This window comes from Balaenoptera physalus, assembly GCF_965194825.1.
Source record: "Balaenoptera physalus genome assembly, chromosome: 7".
In the NCBI taxonomy this organism is placed as follows: Eukaryota; Metazoa; Chordata; class Mammalia; order Artiodactyla; family Balaenopteridae; genus Balaenoptera; species Balaenoptera physalus.
Window position 1 is genome coordinate 30,733,758 of NC_138886.1, and position 22,158 is coordinate 30,755,915.

General features: G+C 41.2%; 1 protein-coding gene across 3 annotated transcripts in view; it reads left to right on the top strand.

Moving 5' to 3' along the window:
• Window positions 1-5,266: 5,266 nt before the first annotated feature.
• Window positions 5,267-22,158, top strand: part of PGAP4 (post-GPI attachment to proteins GalNAc transferase 4) — a 28,465-nt gene continuing 11,573 nt past the window's right edge. The window contains exon 1 of one of the 3 annotated variants that reach the window (XM_082468725.1): window positions 5,267-16,307. The gene's annotated coding sequence lies outside the window, so the exon portion shown is untranslated. The other 2 variants (XM_082468723.1, XM_082468724.1) reach the window with 2 other exon arrangements.

The window sequence follows — 22,158 nt, forward strand, 5'->3', positions numbered from 1 at the left end:
ATAAATATGAAAAGGATTTAATACATGGACTGAGTAGCAAACACAAACCTAGCTGTTTAAAGAGAGGGCATTATTGCCATTGTTAAAATGCATTCCCTCTGAAGCGAATAGAGTCTGGTTTATACTTTGTTAAAAGAAATTGAGGCCTATTTAAGAGTTTATTTGAGGAAAAATTGACTGGAATTAGGCAGTGCCTAACGAGAACATTAGGAGCACTCCACCAAAACGGGCTTGTGAAGAAATTTTTATAGACAAAATACAGAAGCAAAGTAAGGAAATTATTGATTGGCTATAGCTTAAAACCTAGTTGGCTGCTTGTGATTGGTTGTCCTTAGTGTTTTGATTTTGTAACCTTGAGGCATTTACAGGCTTATATTTTGATTTGCTGAGGTAGGCACCATGACATTAGAGCCACCTCAGTCTAATGGCCTCCCTGCTTATTAATTTAAGAGCTTCAAAAGAGGTCCAAGGTAAGTCCTGAGAAACACTGTTCATGTGGCAGTCTCTGGGCTGGATACCAAACCTCCCAAAACAAAACTAGGACCTCAGCAGCAACTTACACTAACCATATGGTGTCCCCCATCCTATTTATTGCTTCTGTCAAAAGAAAATTCAGAGAGCTTAACTTGCTGTGAATATTTTATTGAACAAGAAACAAACTGTTCCAGAAAAGGAGACTTCCAAACTGAAGGTGGTAAAGAAGCTCAGCTCTCAGTAGTTACAGCTAAGTTTATAAAGCATGAATAAGTAGATTGTTTTCCACTGTGTTCTGGAAAATTATGGTATTCCTTATTTGCTTAAGTTTACATGTCTGTAACTGACTTTCCAGGAAGCTGTAAGGTCGTGCTCTAAGGCCGTGAAGAACCTTCAGTTTTGTTTAGGATTAGAGTTAGTATTTTGGGGAAATCAGGACACACAGTTGGTTATGATGATCACCAAATATTATATGTTGATGCGACAAGCCTTTTCAAAGTTCAAAACCGTCAAGAATTTGTGCAAAGAAAAACAGACTCTCAAAGTGGCCAATAAAGAGTTAAACATAGATTAGATCCTTTATTAAGAGGCAATCTATACATCATAATTTATATGAAAAAAAAGAAGGCAAGCACTCTTCAAAATACTCTCAATGCTTTTTTACAAACAACATTTAATTCTCAATGTTTCTAAGGTTTAAATTATAATGTACTAAATAAATATTAGCTTGACTATTTTTTTCATTTCCCCATATATTTATAACCAACAGTAAGAGAGTTTGTAACGTTTTGGCAAAAAATTTTAAGGTCATAGAACAATCACAATTTTCTGATTAATTATTAAAATGCCTTTGTATGGTTTCAGCTTACACAATCATTTTTAGTCCTGTGCTACTGTGCAAAGTGAGGACTGATTATACTTGAGAACATTTTTGTCAAACCCCCATATTTGAATAACAGTTTGCTGGATATAAAATTTTCTGGATTCTAAATTTTCTTCCTTTAATAATTTGAAAGCCCTATTCCATTGTCTTATTGCTTCCATGATTACTGTTGAAAAATCTATTCACAATCTGATATTTGTTCGTTTGTATTTGATCTGTTCTCCTCTGTAAACTTTTAACATTTTTCTTTGCCTTTCATATTTTAAATATTACTAAAATGTGTCTAATTGTGGGTTTTTAACCTCTCCTCTTTGACATTTCTTTTCATCTTTTTATGATATCAAAGTTTTACCTTTTATTTTTTCAATATTTTCTCCTCTGTTGTGTTTTCCCCTCTCTCCTTCTGGAACTCCTATTTCTATCCTCCATATCTCTCAGATTTTCTTTTATACTGTCCTTTCCCACTTCTTTCTGGGAAAATTCCTCAATCTGGTCCTTCTCATTACTAATTTTTTTCCTTGACTTTATTCTGCTATTTCACCTATTCTTCATATCTAATATTTCTCCTTTATTCTTGTTTTACATTATCCTGTTCTTGTTTCATATTATTAACATCTCTAATCTCTTTTAGTATGTTTAGTATATATAAGCCATCCAGTCTATGACATTTTGTTACAGCAGCCCAAATGGACTAAGACACAAGGATTATCCTGGATTATCCAGGTAAGCCCTAAATGTAATTACAAGGGTCCTTAATAAGGGGGAGGAAGAAAGGTTAAAGGAGGATGAAAGTGATGGGATGATGGAGGAAGGGGAAGAAAAGTTGATGTGGTGTGGGGCTATAAGCCAAGAACGTGGGCAGCCTCTAGAATCCGTCTGGAAAAGATAAACAAGTGGATTCTTCCCTAAAGCCTCCAGAAGGAACCAACTCGGCTGACATCTTGATTTTAGTCCATAAGACTTAATTCAGACTTCTGGCCTTCAGAATTATAAGATGATACTTTTGTGTTTTAAGTTTGTGGTAATTTGTTACAACAGCAATAGGAAACTAATACAGCACTCAAAACATTGGTTGGAGAATTGAATGAATTTAAAGTAGCATCACATTTATATATATAACCAAATATGATACCTCTGAGCCATCTCTCCCCAAAGCAGAACCTTAGTCCCAATCGAAGTGTCCCCTAATTATTTTGGAAATTAAGTGACCAACAGGAGATGTTATATATGCCCACATTACTGCAAAGTGATGATGAGGGAGATGGTGCAGACCTGACCTAACTACAGTTTGTTCCATTTCTGACTCTAATCAGAGTGTCCCAAAAGCAGCTCAGTGGGTAAGAGGAGACACACATCATCCTATTCCTTTTAGTTTTCCTTCATCTCTTTTCACCCTGCCCCAAACCAAACTGAACTCTATTCTCCTCTAGTTAAAGAATAAAAGCCCCAGTATTTCAATGGATGCAAACACACATCAGTGGGAAATTGCAGTGATGTCATTGCCAGCATCAAAGAGCCAAAAGTGTCCTGTTTTACACACACACACACACACACACACACACACACACACAGAATAAGAGAGATGGAGAGAAGGAAATACATAAAGATATTAATAATTGTGTAATCTGACAGGTTTTGATTTTTACTTGATTATATTTGTGATTTTTCACAATGAGCATGAGTTCTTTGTAAAATAACTAAACTTTAAGACAGAAAATAGAGCAATTAGGTATAATCTATTTTTAAAATGACTCTGAAGTTGTTGACAAGAGCTTGACAAAAATATGAGAGGAATATAGATTCCATTTGCTGCAGCAGAGGCTTAATATGATCAGGGTGATGGAAGTTAGTTACCAACACAAATCAAGAAACCAAAATTGTTGCTGAGAGGCATGGACATAAGAGTCCCCAATAAAAAGAGCAGCATAGTGACTGTAATATGTCTCAGTCCTCAAACTCTGATATGCTTCTGATTCCTATTTCTGAATTTTTGACCCAGCATCTTCAGCTTCCCTGAGAGGGCAAAACAACTCTTCTTAGTTAGGTAAGTGACTTTTCAACTCTGGGAAGATTTATAATTAAGTCTAGAGAAAATACATTAAGTGCATAGTATTACTACTTTCATTTAATTCAGGAAAATCTGAGTATGTTTACAGTGTTTAAGAAAACCTGGCAGTTAGTCTTATAATTTTAAGTTGAAAGATGTGGAAGAATTTGACTCAATGCGGAAAATACATTGAAGGGGTTACAAGATTTTGAGAGGTATTCTCTACAGAAATGTATTCAGTGTTCAAAAGTTGTTTAAATGCTTAGTAAGGTTTTGCTTATGAAAGTGCTGAGTTTACTGTCTGGTATTCAAAACATGTTAAAAAATCAAATATATTTAAATGTACAAATGTAATTGAAATTATTTTTTAAGAACGTGCTTATTTGCATATATAACTATTAGATTTATAAATAGAAAAACATTTATAAATTATAGTTAGGTTTAAAAAAAGTAGGTTTCAAAATTTTCAACATTAATAAAACTAACAAAACATTGTAAATCATCAACTATACTTCAATAAAGAGTTGTTTGTTAAAAAAATTAAAAATAAAAATTTCAACATTAATATATTGACTTAATTTTCAATACATGTAACTAGGTAATTCTTTCTAAGCAGAAAACCCATCCCCTCCAAAATTAAAACTAAATAAACAACTCATTATCATAACTAAATACTTACAGCAACCATAAAAGAAAACAATCTCAGGTTTTAAAAATGTGATGATATGTATATCATATTTAAATATGAAATGTAAAAAAATGTATGCCAATCAAATAAAGGCTTAATTTGACATCCCCCTAGAAACTTGAAAAAGTTATCACTTGTGAACTCTAGGTCTAAAATAAATTAGATTGAACCTACAAGAACATTAGGCAGTAAAAATAAGCACAATTTAAAATCAGACTTGCAGCAAAAATACCAAATTGTGTTTCTTTAAGCAACTATTGCGTGCAGATATCAAAAATCAACTGCAGTCCCCACCTGATCAAGGCTACCTCAAATGGTAATACACACGGGTAGTATCCAGACCTACTTATAAAGGATTCCTTCATTTGTTTATTCACTCACTCATTTCAAAAATATCTATTATCAGTAACTGGTGTGTGAGAAGATAGCTCCATGCCCACGCGGAACTCATTTTCCAGAGAGGCAATCCTGCCTGGGCAGAAGCTATTGGCAGAGGCCAGGTTATGAATGGCCTTAAATGTCATGCAAATGACTCTTTGGCCAGGTGGAGTGTTTTAAGCTGGAGAAAAACCTGATTTGGTTTATGTTTTTAGAAAACTCACCGGGTAGCCCTTTGGGAGGTGTGTTTAGAAGCCAAAGACTAAAGAGCCTGAGATTGAATAGGAGACTATTACCAAATGAGTAATATCTATGAGTATCTATCTATGCCCTGCTGTCCAAAAGTCAGGTGAGTAGAGTAAGTGCTCTGACTATTCATAGATTCAAAATGTTAGTTCTGGCTAATCAAAGTTTTACTTAAATAAAAATAGATTAGAATATCTACTTTTAGATTTACCCAGGAGAATCTCTGCTTTTTGGATTGTTCTCTTTTGTGAAATGGGAAGAAGCACAAGATTAAGTGATGGTTAGAGTTTACCATGGCACCATTTCCACGTTGAGGGTGATGAGCAATTGGAGATACTTCTGGATGTGGGCAAAGAAGGAAATCAAGCATGTTCATATAAGTTGTAGGCACTTCTTGGGACACAGTCTGCAATATGTCTTTAATGAAGTGTTTATAGTGTTTTGCTAAAGTAACAGTTTTAATAAATTAAAGGTTAAAAATTTCCTATACTTATGAAAAGAAAATGTTTCTGCCTATGACTAGTGATAAATGCAACAACAGGACTCACTTATATAATGACACTGCCAGTACTTCTTCCTCAGAGTACTAAAAAAATTAAAATGGTGGGCGTGTCTAATCATGTTATGGAAGTATGCAGGTCTCTTTATCCTTTGACATAGCCCCCTTATAAGGATTACCTCAATTTCTCCTTGTACCTTCTGTCCCAGTACATTTTTAAAAAAATATTTATTTATTTATTTTGACTGCACCAGGGCTTAGTTGTAGCACACAGGATCTTCGATCTTCATTGTGGCATTCCGGATCTTTAGATATGGTGTGCGGGATCTTTAGTTGCAGCATGTGAACTCTTAGTTGCGGCATGCAAATTCTTAGTTGTGGCACGTGAGATCTAGTTCCCTGGCCAGGGATTGAACCCAGGCCCCCATTGAGAGCACAGAGTCTTAGCCATTGGACCACCAGGGAAATCCCCCAGTACATTTGATACAGTGAGATCTTTAGAAAAATTCAAGGCCGATATCTCCTTTTCCCTAAGGGCCAGATTAATCTTGAGGTACTGAACCTTTTTGATAATTCATCTACACAACAACTAGAATTTAGAATTCCAGTGCAGTAATAGCCAAGCAAACCAATAGTAAATTGTTAGAATCTGTTCCTCCTAATTTGTGGTCACAATCTTTTAATGATATTGGTCTCATTCATTCAACTCCATCCATTAAAATTCAGGTTGATGCCTCCAAACTCTTAGCTAATATTAAGCAATATCCTCTAAGAGTAGAGGCCCATAAAGGAATTCATCCCATAGTAAAGGCATACATTGCCAAGGGCCTGATTATTCCATGTACTAACTAACCCCTGTAACACTCCAGTCCCTCCTGTTCGTAAGCCAAATGGGCAAGCATGGGTGTCTGTTCGAGACCTTAGAGCTATCAACAACATTGTTATTCCATGACAACCTACTGTGCGTAATCCATACACAATCTTTAATTCCATTACTACAGATAGAGCCTTCTTTACTGTTATAGATTTATGTAATGCCTTTATTAGCATCCCTGTTGACTCAGAAAGTCAATACCTTTTTGCCTTTTCTTGGGAAGGCTGACAACACACCTGGACTGTTAAGCCCCAAGACTATACTGAAAGTCCATCCTATTTCTCCCAAATACTTAAGCAGGATTTGGCTGATGTAGTTTTCCCTCAAAGATCTACCTGTTACAAAATGCTGATAATCTCCTCCTTTGTTCCCCCTCTGAGGAACAGTACATTCAAGACAGTCTTTTCCTCTTGACTCAGTTAGCCCTAAGTAGACATAAAGTCTCTAAGGAAAACCTTTAATTCATTAAAACCCAGGTTAAATATTTAGGACATCTAATCACACCTCAGGGGTTAGTTAATGCTGGACGCTAACAACATCCTGGGAATCATTCATGTCCTTCTCCCTGAAACCAGAAGTCTTCTCAGGATATTGCAGAAACTGGATTCCAGATTTTTCCTTGTATGCTCAGTATTTATCTTCCCTGTTAAAGGAAAATGAACCGAATCCAGTCATCTGGCCAGGAATATATGAATCTGCCTTCCAGGCTGGAAAACATGAATTAATAACAGCCCCACCTTAAAATATTTCAACTATTCTCTCCCCTTCCCTTTTCATCTGTGAATGAGAAGGAAATGCCTTGGGCATCTAGTCCATTAATATGGGGACCATAGAAGACCAATTGGGTACTATAGCCAACTAGACCCTGTTGCTAGAGAACTCCCTCTTTGTTTACGAGCTTTCTCTGCTACTGCCCTCCAACTCAAAGCAACCAAAGAAATTGCCATGGGTTCCGCTTTAAGAATCTATGTGCCACATTCAGTAGAAGCACTTTTTAAAATATTGAATTATAGTTGATTTACAATATTGTGTTAGTTAAAGGTGTACACCAAAGTGATTCAGTTATATATATATATTTTTTCAGATTATTTTCCATTGTAGGTTATTACAAGATACTGAATAAAGTTCCCTGTGCTACACAGTAAATCCTTGCCGCTTACCTATTTTATGTACAGTAGTCAGTAGAAACACTTTTAAACTTTCACACACTCAACATCTTTCTGCTAGTAGATGCACATCTTAGGAGATTTTGTTACTGACCCCTTTGAGTCAGGTCCCAACGAGTGTTCTCCCGCCGGCGGTTGAACAAGACCAAGGAAAGCTTGAATCTGAGCAAAGAATGGAGGGATGTGAGCTTGTGCTCTAGAGCACACACTCTCCTCCATCTCCACAAGCCATGGACAGAGCTGCTTTACCGAGTTCCCAACAGCGGGGCGGAAGTGGAGTCCTCGCCTGTCCGGTGAGGCTGCTCTGCGCACGCTCCACATCACAGCGCGAGGAGCGTCTCTGCACACGACCCGCCGCCGCCATCTTGAATTCAGTGTCGTGCGCGGCTCCCGCACATGGTCCTGAGCTGAAGTGTTGGGCAGCCATTTCTCACTAGGAACTGTGGTCTGAAGTGCTGGGTGTGAGGCCTCTACACGCAGCACCTTATGAGCAAGTGAAACTAGACTAAGCACAAAGGAAAAGAAAAAAAAGGTTAGATTTTATTTAATTACCCAGATTCTATTTTTACTTCCTGGGAATTGTTAATGGGCTTTGCTGATGACAAATCCTGCCTCCATCTCTAGTTCCACTCCTCATTCTTGAGGGGCGCTGAGAGGCGCAGGTCTGTCTTCTGTAATTGCTTCCTGTTGAATTGGGAGGTAGTTATAACCCCGGGGAGAGGAGCAGAACTTTTCCCCAGCCACCTTTAGATGTGTTTGATTGTCGCCAGGCCTCAGCCCTAAGCATTTGTATCCCTGAGCAAAACCCCCTTTTGTCTAACCTTTTAGAGACAAAGAACACCAGACAATTTAAGATATATGGCCCAAATATTAGCAAGAGAATAATCGTCACATGTCATATTTTCCTAAACATGAAGGTATCTAGGTCTTTTGCCTGTAGGCAAAAGTGTGCCCTGATGTACAGGCTCACTGCCGTGGCCTGAATCTCTCTGGTTACACTTTTGTAGTTTTCTGAAAGAGAAGCTTCAGGTCAGAGGGGTTCACTCTCAAATAGTCAAGGGGGTCTGTTGCCCCAGGTTGTCTCTCTGGAGGTTGGGGCTCAGGGACCCTCTACACTTGAGTGTAATGTCCCCACAGAGTGATCCTCTGCTACTTCAGGACAGAGTGGGTGTTTAGGATCACCAGGTGGGGTCCATTCCCCTTAGGAGTGAACTGACCTTGCAAGCTACCGGTTTTTCAGGTTTTTAGGTGCACCCAGTCTCCTGGCTTCAGCGGGTGGAGGGCCAATTCGGTGGGTGTGGGCAGCATTTGGTTACCGTGTTCCATGACAGCTTTCATGGTTTCTCCTACCTAGAGGGCATGCTTGAGTTGTTCCATTTCAAGAGGGTTAAGGTGTCCCTTCTCTCAGTCTTGGGTCTACCATACATGAGTTCAAATGAACTTAACTTTAACTTATCCCCTGGGGCTGACTGCATGCCAAGCAGGGCAATCGGAAACAACTTTATCCAATTTTCTTAAGTTTCCTAACATAGCTTGGCTAAGGCCCATTTCAAGGTCTGACTGGATCTCTCTACTTTCCCTGGTGATTGTGGTCTCCAGGCTGAGTGCAAGATCCATTTTATGCCCAGGGCACTTGTTATCCCCTTTGTCATTTGAGACACAAATGCTGGACCATTATCACTTTGTAGGGACCCTAGGAGCCCAAACCTAGGGATTATTTCTTTTAGTAATGCCTTAGCCACCTCAGCTGTGGTTTCAGTTCTAGCAGAGAATGCTTCTTTCCACCCGGAAAATGTGTCTTGCTAGCACCAAAAGATAGCTGAAGTTGCCTGGTACTCTTGGCATGACAGTGAAATAAATCTGCCAGTCTTCTCCAAGATATGTCCCTCTGGTCTGAACGGGCCTTATCTAGGGGTCTCTGGGAGGTCTGGTTTTGGGGTTGTTCATTGTGCAGGTGAGGCATGTCTCAACTATCTGCCCGATTGTATTTTTCATGCCAGGAGTTATCATGACCCCAACTAACCAATTATATAGGAATTCCTTTCCATAGTGAGTTTCTTGATGAGCCTCCCTGATGGCTTGACAAGCTGCAGTTTGGGGAAAGAAGTATTTCCCGTGTTCATTAACTAGCCACCCAGGGCCTCCTAGATCTCTACTGAAGCCCCATTTGGGGGCTGTGTCTAATTCTTCCTTTGTATAGACTGGGGAGTAATTGGATGGATCTGGCCTCTTAGGTATGAGGGGTAATTGCCAAGTTAGTAGTTCTAGGGCCATCCTTTTGGCAGTTGCCTCTGCCTACTGTTTCCCTTTATTACCTCTGCATCCCCTTTTGGTGACCCCTACAGTGAATCACTGCCACTTTTTTTGGAAGCTGCACTTCTCCTAGGAGTCTCAATATGTTTAAGCCATGTTTCACCTGCTTATTCTCCACAGTAAGCTATTTCCTTCCAAATAGCCCCATATGTGTGTAGGATGGCATACGCATACCAAGAGTCTGTGTAAACTATTTAAAGTCTTCTCTGTCCTGAGCTCTGAGGCTTGGGTGAGGGCTATCAGCTCTGCCTTTTGGACAGAAGTCCCTGGGGGTAGGCTTCTTGCTTCTGTGACTTAGGTGTGGGAGGTCACTGCATATCCCGCCAGCCCTTTTCCCTCCCTCATAAAACTGCTCCCGTCTGTGAACCATTCTTTTTCGGCGTTTGGGAGAAGCTCACTTCCTAGATCGGGATGAATGGAAAAGATCATCTCTATGATTTCTATACAATCATGCTCCAGGGGCCACATTTCTGTGCGTAGCAGGGTGGCAGCATTTAGTGTGTGATAGATTTTTATGGTAGCCACTGGGTTGTCTAAAAACATAGCCTGAACTTGAATCGACCTTCTGGGAGATAGGTATTCTGTTTCCTTCGAACTTAACTAAAACCTGAAACTGATGTGAAGTCCATATGGTGATTGGCTGACCAAATGTTAACTTTTCAACCGCCTTTAGCAAGGCTGTAGTAGCTGCTACTGCCTAGAGGCAAGGAGGCCATCCCTTAGCATTTTGATCTAATTGTTTAGAGAAATAAGCAACCACCCGAGTTCCTTCCGGGTCCCAGTTTTTGAGCTAATACCCCAAGGCCGATTCCCCTTCTCTCATTAATGTAGAGGTCAAAAGGTTTAGCTAAATCTGAAAGGGACAGGTAAGGGCCTGAAGTAATTGCTTTTTCAATTCTTGAAAGACTCCTTTGCATTCTGAATTCCGTTCAAAAATATCATCATTCTTTCCTTTCAACTTTTCATGTAGAGGCCTATTAGACCATATTTAGGGATCCAGATGCAGCAAAACCTGGTCATCCCCAGGAAAAACCCCTAAGCTGTCTTCTAGTTTTAGAAGGTGTGAGGCTTCAAATGGCTTCTTTTCTTTCCTGGTGTAGGCTTCTCTGACCTTCTGTGAGAAAGAAGCCTAGGTGGGTCACCCTAGTTTGTGATATTTGAGCCTTTTTGGGGGGGCACTTTACAACCTTTATTGGCTAGGTGGTTCAGAGTGGTTACAGTATTTTTGTCAGAGGCCTCCTTAGTAGGGCTGGCATTGAGAATGTTGTCTACATACTGGAGGAGGGTAGGGAAGAGATCAAGAAGGTCCTCAGGGGGAGGGTCAAGAACTGGTATTACCTCAGTGGAGGAGAGCCCACATCCCCTTTGAAGGCCTTTGTTCTGATATAAGGCTATTTGAAAACTGGACATAGGGAATTTCATCCCATTTCTTTTTTTTTTTTTTTTCTTTTTTTTGGCCACATCGTGTGGCATGCAGAACTTCCCAGACCAGGGATCAAACCTGTGCCTTCTGCAGTGGAAGCATGGAGGCTTAACCGATGGACCACCAGGGAAGTCCATCCCATTTCTTTTGTCTCTGGCATAGCAGGTCCAACTGTAAAATGGTGTTGTAATATAGAGACCCATTGACGGGCCAACTTTCCCCATCTCCCAGCCAATATTGGGGCCAGGCTGTATTATATAGGAAGATTAAATGTTTTGGGGTCGGGGGTGATACCCAAAAAACTTCCAGTTCTGTGGGGTACACCCTAAAGGGCTATGGTTTAGTATGGTGGATGTTTTGTTCCTTATACCTTAGATGTTCTGTTTTGGATTTGTTTCCAACTACCTGCGGCGGGTGGGGGGCAGGGGCGGGGGCAGCGGGGGGGTGCAGTTGGAGTGATTTGTTGGCAGACAAATACCACAATATTTGACCCAAATAAGGTTTATGGTTCAGGAAACTTGGAATCAGTACCAAACTGTTCATGGATTCCTCAAAAGACCAAAATAAGAGGTGTCAAATTGGCATGGATTCTGATATAACTGAGGGTCGTCCTTGAATTTATAATGATCCATGCCTGAGATAGTAAGTCCCTCCTCAGTTGGACTATCTCGCAGGAGGTAAGACTGCCTCTGGGCCAGAGCAGCTTAGCCACCTTAGTTCCTGACCAGCTTAGTCTGTTAGGGAGTGGCACAGCTGTCTGAGGCGGGGGTCTCTTTCCTCCTTTCAGCTGAAAAGGAGGAGTTTTTGGACTTCTGAGTGAGGGCTAAAATCAGGAGGGATTCCCACCGGGTACTTCACAGATCTCCGGGGCAACTGGCATTCTGTGCTGGTACCGGGAGGAGAGCCCTAGAATCTTGGTCGATAAGGAATCCAAGGTTCACTTCACAAGCAGTTGGGGGAAGAGAGGTTGGGTGGTGGGTGTTTCCTTTCTCGCCAGCAGCTCACAGGGCATCCTGATAGTGGGGTTTCTGGTCTTGCAAACAGCTTACAGGAGAAACTGGCACTGACCAGAAGAGGTCAAGTCACTGGTCGAGTACCTACCTTAAGACCTTTTCCCACTCGGGCATCCCTGGTGTCCTTTCCTGAATTCGGATTGAGCATCCTCTCTCTGGTCTGTCAGGTGGTCCTCACTATCTGGGTCTTTTCCTGGTCTTGCCTCTTGGCACATGGGGCTGACCACTTTCCTTTACCAAACTGGAAGTGACTATGGAGAATGCTACTGTTGACCCCAGGAGGTCAGTGAGGAGGGCAGAAAGCCCTGGTGCAGCCAATACTGCCTAGTATAGGGGTCAAGAGGACAGCACTACTGGCAAGACAGCAGCCAAGACTGCGGTGGCTCCTTCTCATCCACAGGTCCCCACTGTCCCTGTGTTACCAAACCAAACTTGGGTCCGCTCACCTACATGAATAAAGCCAATCTACTGACACCAGGTTGTGGTGAAGGAAAGTGCAGCATTTTCTGTAGACACCATACAAGGAGTCCAGGGCAGCCAATACTCAAATAAACCTGAACTCCCTGATGCGTTTCAGGTAAGCATTTTTAAAGGCAAGGTGAAGGAGGGAAGTCACAGGGTGTGTGATCAGTTCGTGCATAATTCTCTGATTGATTGATGGTGAAGTAACAGGGCAGTGTCACAGGGGTTAACATTATCAATCCTCAGGCTCCAGTAGGTCTGGGGGCTATGTGCTCATGGTCATCACGTAGTTAACTTCCTCCATTTGGTGGAGGTTTTAACATCTGTAAAACAACTCAGGAAATGTGCATCAGATACTGTTATCTAGGTACTTCAGGGAGGAACTAAAGACTGCCGTATGGCTGATTAACTGTTTACATTCTAACTAGTTCTCCTAGCTCAACTGCTGTTTTTGTCACTACATGTTCACATCCTTTCAATCATTAATTCTCCTAAATAGCTCCTATGTTATTGCCTTGTTAGATGCCATCTTACTGCCAAAACAATTAGCAATTATTAAGGTGCCTGGTCATTTAAAGTTTGATATTGATGAAAGTCATGGAAACCATCAGACCTATGAGGCAGCTAAAAGAGCTACTCTCCCAAACTCTTCTTGTTTACTTATGATTTCCCCCATTGTGAATGACACTAGAGATTTGAAAGAGGTAATTAGATATGGGAACAGCATGCTACTGCTAAAGAAAAGCAAAAATGGAAAGATGCTAAATGCATCTATAATCCTGAGTCTAAGTTATGGGATAGGCTAGACATCGTCTGGCCCTATCCAATGTCACACAACAAACAAATAATATTAAAATTGACACATGAAATGATACATTGAGGTACAGACAAAATATTAGATTGGGGATGACAATATTTTTGGAACCCTTCTCCCAGAGTTGCCTCTGAGGTATTTCAAAGGTGTCTTGTTTGCCCAAAACATAATCCAGGCAAGCTTGTACACACATCAGTGGGCCATTTCCCTTTACCCAAAGGCCCTTTCAAGTTATGGCAATTAGATTTTATTCAATTACCTCCTTCACAAGGTTGTAACTCTTTTGGTAATGGTTTGTATGTATTCTCATTGGGTGGAAGCTTTTCTTGTCAAAGGGCTAGTGCTCTTGCCATGGCCAAAATTCTATTGGAAAAAATAATTCCCACTTGAAGAATTCCATTAGAATTACCTAGTGATAGAGGAACCCATTTCACTGGTCAAATTCTTAGTCCAGTCTGTGATACTCGGCCTATTCTACAACATTTCAGTTGTGCTTATCACCCTCTGTTCTGGGTTGGTTGAGAGGACAAATGGTATTATTAAAACACAATGCTAAATATGTAGAAATTTTTAGCCTCTCTCGATCACAGTTTCTGCCCATTGTTTTAATGAATTTGAAATCTATCTCAACTATCTATGTGCTGCTAAACATAAGGGTGTTGACCCATGATTCTCGTTTAAAGAAGGCTCCTGTCCCCCAGTGGACAATGGAACCAACTGGAAATTTTAAACTCAAGTTGACCTGGAATTGAAGAAGATGACATCTGAACGAATAGCTTTCCCAAGACTGGACCAGGTCTGTATTTTTTTCCACAGAACAATTTGTTGATTTGCTATTGCCTTTCTAATTATTCTACTAGGAGAATTTTCTATATATTATAAACACGTTACCATTTATAACCTGTATTCTTGTATTCTTTCTTATGGACCTCCTTGCACATAGTGAAGGCTTATGCTTGATATTTAATTTAAAGAGCATCTCACAAATTCTTTGGAAAACTGGACATGAAGAATTGTTGGATTGAAGTATTTGGACTGCTGTTTATCTTAATAGGTATTCTAATGGTTTTTGCCTTACTACACACAATAGGAATTCTCAGTTGGTGGTAAAACCCCATGAAATCAGAGGAACTTGCTGCCTTTATATTGCCCTGCAGTTTGAATGCCTTGCTTGTTGACTGTTTGTTTATTCCTGGTACTCATATACTGGCCAACATAGTGAACCACCCCTCTTTAGATTCTCCTTATAATGACTTTTGTTATTAGGAATAATTTTAACTCTTGGTTTGGCCTTTTATCTTCTCTTGTGAGCCTCATTGCTGATAATGATGCCTTACCGCACTTTTTTGTTTCTACCCTGCAGAAACTTTCTGATTTTGCAAATCTTATTGACTGTTGGATTTGTGCTAGAGCAAACCACACTCATGATGCTCCAGAATTAGTGGATTGACCTCTGTCCTCAGGGGAATGGAAGGCCCTAACAAACAAAAATGTAGGGTTCTGTTTTGGTATCTTTGAAAGCAAGCACTCATCACCTTCCCTCTGGGAGACATGTCCCAGATATTACTACTTTCCATTGGGTTTCCCCTGCTCATAAAGGAATACTTCATACTCGAATCTGGATGTTGACTCATAATACTTCCCTATGTTTTGAAAATATAAATGGTACTGGTAAAACATTATGTTACCTTCCATTGCATGTCTGTGACTATACACTCGTATGATTCGGATGATCCTGAGTTCACTCCTCCTTGGAGTCTACATGACTACAGTGTAACTTCTCACAATGAATCCTTGTGGTAGGGCAATGAAATCTATAACAGAACTGGATATTGGGACACTGAGGTACTCCCCCTTAATAGGACAATGTGGGGAATTTATCAGAAATCTGGAAAATGGTGGGAATTTAATTCCACCTACCTCTTCTCTGGAGACTCCCCAAATCTTAGGCAAAATTTTGATCCATAATAAACTCATTTATTACTTCAGGCATATAGAAATATAAGATGTTCTTATAGCCACTTACACAATTCCAGTCAACCAGATTATCGTGTACTCAGTGAAGATGAATTTTTTTGACTATGAAATTTCTTCTTTTGAAACTGATAAAAGAATTTCAGTTCAAGAACCTACTTATTCTTTGTCCCTAGAAGGTTCTGGGCATTTTGTGTGTGTAGCACAAATATTTACTCAACTTTTCCTACTAAATGGAAAGCGTGTTGCGGAATCATTGCTCTTGCCCTTCACGTCACTGTTAGAAAGACCCTTCCCTCTACTGCTCACATACCAAACTTAAGGTCTTTCTCATATCAGTTAAAAAGATCTCGGAGAAGCTGAGAAGGTTATAATTTTGAATATATGCCAACTAATAACCCAATTGTAGACAGAAAGGGTTTGGTCATGCTTTTGCCAGGGCCTTCCTCCCTTGGTTTGGGGTAGAAAAAGCAATACACAATTATCCAAAATTATGACCAACCCCTTCAGTGCTTCTGTCTAAGCATTTGAATATCATGAAACTCAAATTGATAGCCTGGCAGAAGTTGTCCTACGAAATAGAAGGGCACTTAATATCTTGACAGTTCAACAGGAGGCACCTGTGCATTACTAGGGGAAGAATGTTGCTTTATATCAGTCATTCTGGCAAAGTAACACAAGAACTAAAGGTAATAAAAGGTAATATCAATCTGCTGGCTGAAATAGGATACACACCAAAACCTGAGGATTATCTAGATCTCTCTAGTTGGTTACCATCAGGAATAGGGCCATGGTTAAGAACAGTATTACAAACTGGATTATTATTGTTTATCTTAATAATATGCATTGTTATATTAACCAAATGCTTGCTAAAAATTATAACCTCTGTTGTAACTTGCTTAACTACCCAGTTTATGTTTGCACAGATGGCTATGTTAGATGTTCTTCATTGAGACAGACTTTATGAATCAGAAGATTTGGAAGAAATTATTGATATTGCCTTCACTAGACCCTCCCCTCCCCCAACTGAGGAACTAGATGGAACCGGAGCAGGTAATCAAACCACTCTGGCCATGAGCGACTAATGGTGCTCTGTTGACATTTTGTCAGGAAAAATCATGAGCCAAAGGGGGAAATGTGGAAGGAGTTGTCAGTAATAACTCCACTTTGTACTTTAGGACTCCATTTTGTTAGACTGTGAATTGTGCTTACCCTGCTGGAAAAAAAAAAAAAAATTATTTGCTCAGAAAGGAATCCCTAAGAATTGTGCAAAAATGTGCCTTAACTAATAACAAATGAGACATCATTGACAAGCCAATAAATTGTAACATGGAAATCTAGAGGAAGAATGTTCTAAGCAGGGGAACAGCAAGTGCAAAGGCCTTAAGGTGAGAGTGTGTTTGATGCATTGGAGAAAGAGCAGGGCCAGTGTAGCTAGAGTAGAGGGCAAAAGGGGAGGGTGGTTGGATAGGAAGCCAGACAGGAGCCAGCAGCCACATCCTGCAGGACCTTGCTGGCCATTGTAAGAACTTTGGCTTTTGTTATGAGTGAAATATACCCAACTCTGATCTGCCCCTAGAAATTATGTGTGTTGCTCTTCAGGAAAAACATCAGAATCCATAATAGTACAGCCTGGGCCCTATACACAGAAAGCCAGCCACTGACTAACAAATACTTGAATTTATTAAGTGCTGTGCACGTCATTCAGAAGATGCCTTGGCAAATGAGCTCAGTACTAGGCTAGATGCTGTTACTATGTCCTGAGCCTCTGGATAAAAGTTAGGTACTCCACTCCTCTCTGGCAAAATCTAAAAGTAATGGAAGGAGCAAGAAGGTGCATAGTGTAGGGGAAGAATGGTTTTGGAGACTTGAAGCATCCGTAGACAAAAAGACCTAGATTTAAATCCAAACTCTGTCACTTACTAGCTGTGTAACCTTATACAAACTCATAATCCCTCTGAACCTCAGTTTTCTTAATTCGGAATGAAAATAGTAGCTTCCTTATAAGAGTGTTGTGAGCACTAAAATAATGTGAATTATGTGTTTTGCACAGTGCCAGCAAATAACCACTTCATTATTAAGTATTAGGCTAGGCTGACCAGCTCTGTCACGTGAACAAGATCATTCCATTGGCCAAACCTCAATTTTTCCATCTGTAAGATGAGTATGACTATCTATCTGCCAAAATTAAGTGTTGAGGTTCCTTTGGACTCAAATGAACCACCAAAGCCACTCCTGGGAGAGACTGACAGGTGAGTGGAAAGAACCACAGACCTAATTCCCATGCCTGGCTAGGTAATTTGATTAGAGCAAACCTTTCTGTTTGTTTGTTTTTAAATTCTGGCTTTTGGAGTGGCAAATTACCTTCTCAAATATCTTTTCCTCATTTACAAATTGGGGATGACAGTCTCTAATGTACAGGAGTAAAGTGAGAGGAATTTTCATACGGTGTCTGGCATAACGCGGGGTACAGTGGGGATTAGGGGTGGAAGTGGTGTCCGCTATTATTTTTATTATTGGCAAAAACAAATCCCCTAATGGACCTGAGGACACGGGGAGGGGGAAGGGTAAGCTGGGACGAAGTGAGAGAGTAGCGTTGACATATATACACTACCAAGTGTAAAATAGATAGCTAGTGGCAAGCAGCTACATAGCACAGGGAGATCAGCTCGGTGCTTTGTGACCACCTAAAGGGGTGGGATAGGGAGGGTGGGAGGGAGACGCAGAGGGAGGAGATATGGGGATATATGTATCCATATAGCTGATTCACTTTGTTATACAGCAGAAACTAACACAACATTGTAAAGCAATTATACTCCAATAAAAACGTTAAATAAATAATAAAAAAAAATAAGACTGCACATAAAAAAACAAAAAAAGCCCCAAATCTCCTCCCACGATTAAGAGAACGCGCTTAATGGCCAGCTGGGGCTGTGAACACTGCCGATACCTAATCCTTCCAGCATTTCAACTTCCTTTGCCCTGAGCCTGCTTTTCCTTTTCTGCCCATCAGTTGGCGCCTTTTCCGTCCTTTTTTCCCCAAGCTGGCTTCTGGGGGCTGCAGTCGCTCCCCAGCTCTCAGGTCACATGGCCTGCCAGAGCGAGGGGACTCCGCGCCGGAGCTGCGCCGCAGGAGGTGAGGCTTCCGCGCGCACCCGGCTGCGCCCGCTCCTCCGAGGCCTCAGGGTCTGGCGATGGCTCCTCCATGGGCATGAGCCAGATAGCCGAGGCGACACCAGCAGCAGCCTTCAGCGTGCGCAGGGGACGGAGCTGACCGCCCCCACCGGGTAGGTTTCCGCTGCGCACAATCTGCTCAGCCCCCTTGGCATCATGACTGGAGCGCCCACCCCGGAGATGTCTCCAGAGCGAGGGAAAAAGAATTAGGGTTGCTGCAGCAGGCACGCGGAGAGCAATTGCAGGGTCTGGCGCAGCCTGGGAGGGCCTGCGACCCCGGCGGTGTTCTCTGGGCGGGCGGGCTTCGCTGCGGCCCCGCTCGTGGCGGTGGCTGCTTCCTGCCGGAGGACTGCGGGGACCCCAAAAGGGCGTCCCCCGCGCGGCCAGGGCCGGGATCTGCGCAGGGATGACTGAGTGTCGCAGCGAGCTTGCCTCCCTACCCCTCGTCCGCTTCCGTGGCGCCGCGAGGCCGACAGAAAGGCGGGAGCCGGGCGTGTGCGAGTCCAGGTAAGACCCAGCTGCTGCCCAGCGTGGCCCGGCCGAGCAGACTAAGGGTGGATCGCCTAATGGCCGCCCGCTCGTGGCTGCCTCTGCCGCGCGTCGGCCCCTCGGGCCAGCCCCGCGCGCCGACACACGCGCTGCTGCGGCGTTGGGTTTCTGCGGGCGACCTCGCAGCCCCGAGACCGAGGAAGGGCAACCGGACAGAGGAAGGCATCCTTCCCAGCTCCCGGAAAGACCGGACCGAGGGAGGCAACCCGGCGATTGAGACAGTTTGTTTCCTCCTACGGGTGGGGAAACTGAGACCCGAGCGCGGCGGGGACTCCCCAAGGTCAGTGGCAGACACTAGATCCACTCTGGTCCTCCGCTGCCATTCTCTTTCCATGAGGGATAGTTAGGACCACCCCGTTTCGTCTCGCCCTCTTCCTGGCCTCTGGGTGCGGGCGTTGCCAGTGCCGCACTGCGCCCGCAGTATTGGAGGGTGGGTGTAACCCGGGCATCCCTTGCTTGTCCCTTTTTCTCCCCTAGGTGAGGGGACACAAGGGCGGATCCAATGATGATCTCACTATGCCGATCATTAGCAAAACCTGCAGGTGTGTGTGTGTGTGTGTGTGTGCGCGCGCGTGTGTGCGCGCGTCTCCCCTAGAGAACTAAACCTCGTAAGGCGGATTGGCTTTTAGGGATGCATTTTTAGAGTGCACTGCACCAGGTATTTTAGGAGGTTAAAAGAGAAAACCATGTTTGTCTAACATTATTAAAATTAGAATTTTTTAACAGGATAAGCTTATTACAAAACATTCAGGAAACAGAAAAATGTAAAGGAGAAACTAAAGATAACTTAAAACTTCATCTAGATTGTTGAGATTTCCTAGATATCTTAAAATTTTCTCTGCATGCACACATTTAAACCAGTAACGTGGGCAAAACAAATTGTTTCAATTTGTACCTCTGATTACCCAGGGGGAATCAATTCTTTTTTCTCTGTGTATTGGCCTTTTGCATTTGTGTGTGTGAATTGACTATTAATTCTTTTGCCCCTTTTTCAGTTGGAGTGTCTTTCTGTTTCTGATTTTTAAGTGCTGTTTATATATTACACATTAAGTTAGTAATCCTGTCATCTATGTTGCACAGTCTTTCCCAATTTACTTAATGTTTTTGTCAGTTTTTCATCTTTGGCCATTCAGCTCTATTCTTCTTTTTTCTTTATGGTTTCTGCTCGAGTATTTTGCTGAGAAAGGCCTTTCCTAACCCAAGTTTGTATAAATATTCTCCTGTATTTTCTTCAGGTACTTTTAAGCTTTGGTTTAAAAATTTTAATGTGTAATTTATTCTAGTTTAAGTTGTAAAGTGGAGAGCTAATTACTTTTCCTAAATGGTTAGCCAGTTGCTACAAAGCTATTAAGTTCATTGTTTACCCCTGATTTAGACTGCTACAATTATGGTATATTAAATTATTATGTATTTATATCTATTTGTAGATTTTTGCATGTGTCTCTCAGTATATTTTGGTGCCAGTGCCATGTTATTTTAATTACTGAAGTTTTATAACAAGTTTAATATCATATTACCCAGTATCATCTTCCTGGCTTTTAAAGAAATCAGTTTTATTAAGGTATAGTTTCCATGCAGTAAAATGCACCATTTAAATGTATATTTTGATGAATTTTGTCAAATATAACCACCATCACAATAAAATATAATGGAGTACTACATAAACTTGATGTCATCATTGCACAGGGGCCATGCTAATCTTAAATATATCATTCCAGTTTTAGTATATGTCCCAGCAAAGCGAGCATTTCCTAGCAGTTTTTATTAGTACTAATTCCAGGTTATCTTTAGAATACTTTGGTCAAGTTAACCAGCCTCCTCCTGTTCCACCAAAAGAAACAAATCATGTTTGGATTTCTATTGGATTTTTGATAATTAGGGTCCTGAGAGTAGGACCCCTGAGTGTCGTGTTCACTATTCCAGTGCCTGGTACAAGACTCAGTATTTGTTGAATTAAACTTTTAACAATGATCATAAAAGTAATATATGCTCTTTGAGAAGTGTAGAGGGCAAAACAGGAAACCTCCATCCTTCATACCTTCATCTCTCCTTCACTAAATTATACTCCTTGTTAAAAATAAAATGATCATACTATGTACACTTTTCTACAATTTGCATTGACATAGTTTGCATTTTTCCCTTAGAGACTTTTTCAAACTGCCTGGTTCGATATAACGAATTACCATAAACTGGGTGGCTTAAGCAGCAGAAACATTTATTTCTCACAGTTCTGGAGTCTGGAAGGCTGCGATCAGGGTGCCAGCACAGTTGGGTTCTGATAAGGGGCCCTCTTCCTGGTTTATGGATGGCCACCTTCTTGCTATGTTCTCACTGGCAGAGGAGAGAGAGGAAGCAAGCTCTCTTCTGTCCCTTATAAGGGCACTAATCCCAACAAAAGAGTTCCACAAACATGACCTAAATATCTCCTAAATACCCCATCTAAATACCCTAAATACCCCGAATCACATTGGGGATTTGGATTTTGATATGTGAATTTGGGGGGAACACAAACATTCAGTCCACAGCAGAGTCTTAGCTAAGACTTTTTAAATGTCAGTATATTTAAACCTTTCTTTTTCTTTTTAATGTCTCCATATCATCCCCATGTGTAGTTATCTAAACATCTGTTCCCTATTGCTGGCCATTTCCTTTCCCTGTAGTTTGTCTATCCTTCTCCCTGCCCGGTCCTCTAGTCCTCTCCGCCTCTTTCTCCCTCTCTTTCTTACTTACAAACAAAATTGCTGTGAACATTCCTTGTCTATGTTTGGTAGCATGTGTTGGCATTTCTGCAGGGTAGATTCCTAGAAGTAGAATTTCTGTGTCAAAGGAGATGCACATATAAAATTTTTGTAGATACCATCCCAACTTTCCCTCCAAAGGTTCCACCAATTTATATGAAAGTGCCCATTTACTGTACTGGCCCACTCCCTCTTGAAGTAAATTGGATTGACATTATGTTAAATATAGAGATTAATTTTAGAGAAAGAGACCTCCATCTCTTCTTTCATTAGTGAGCCTTCTCAGCTGGGAAGATGTTATTTTATCCATTTATTTCACTTTTAGAATGTCCTTCAGTAGAATTTTATAGGTGTGTATATTCTGCATATTTCTTAAATTTATTCTAGATATTTTTGGTTTCTTTTTTTTTCATTTTGACTGAGATATTTTATCCCATTGATTA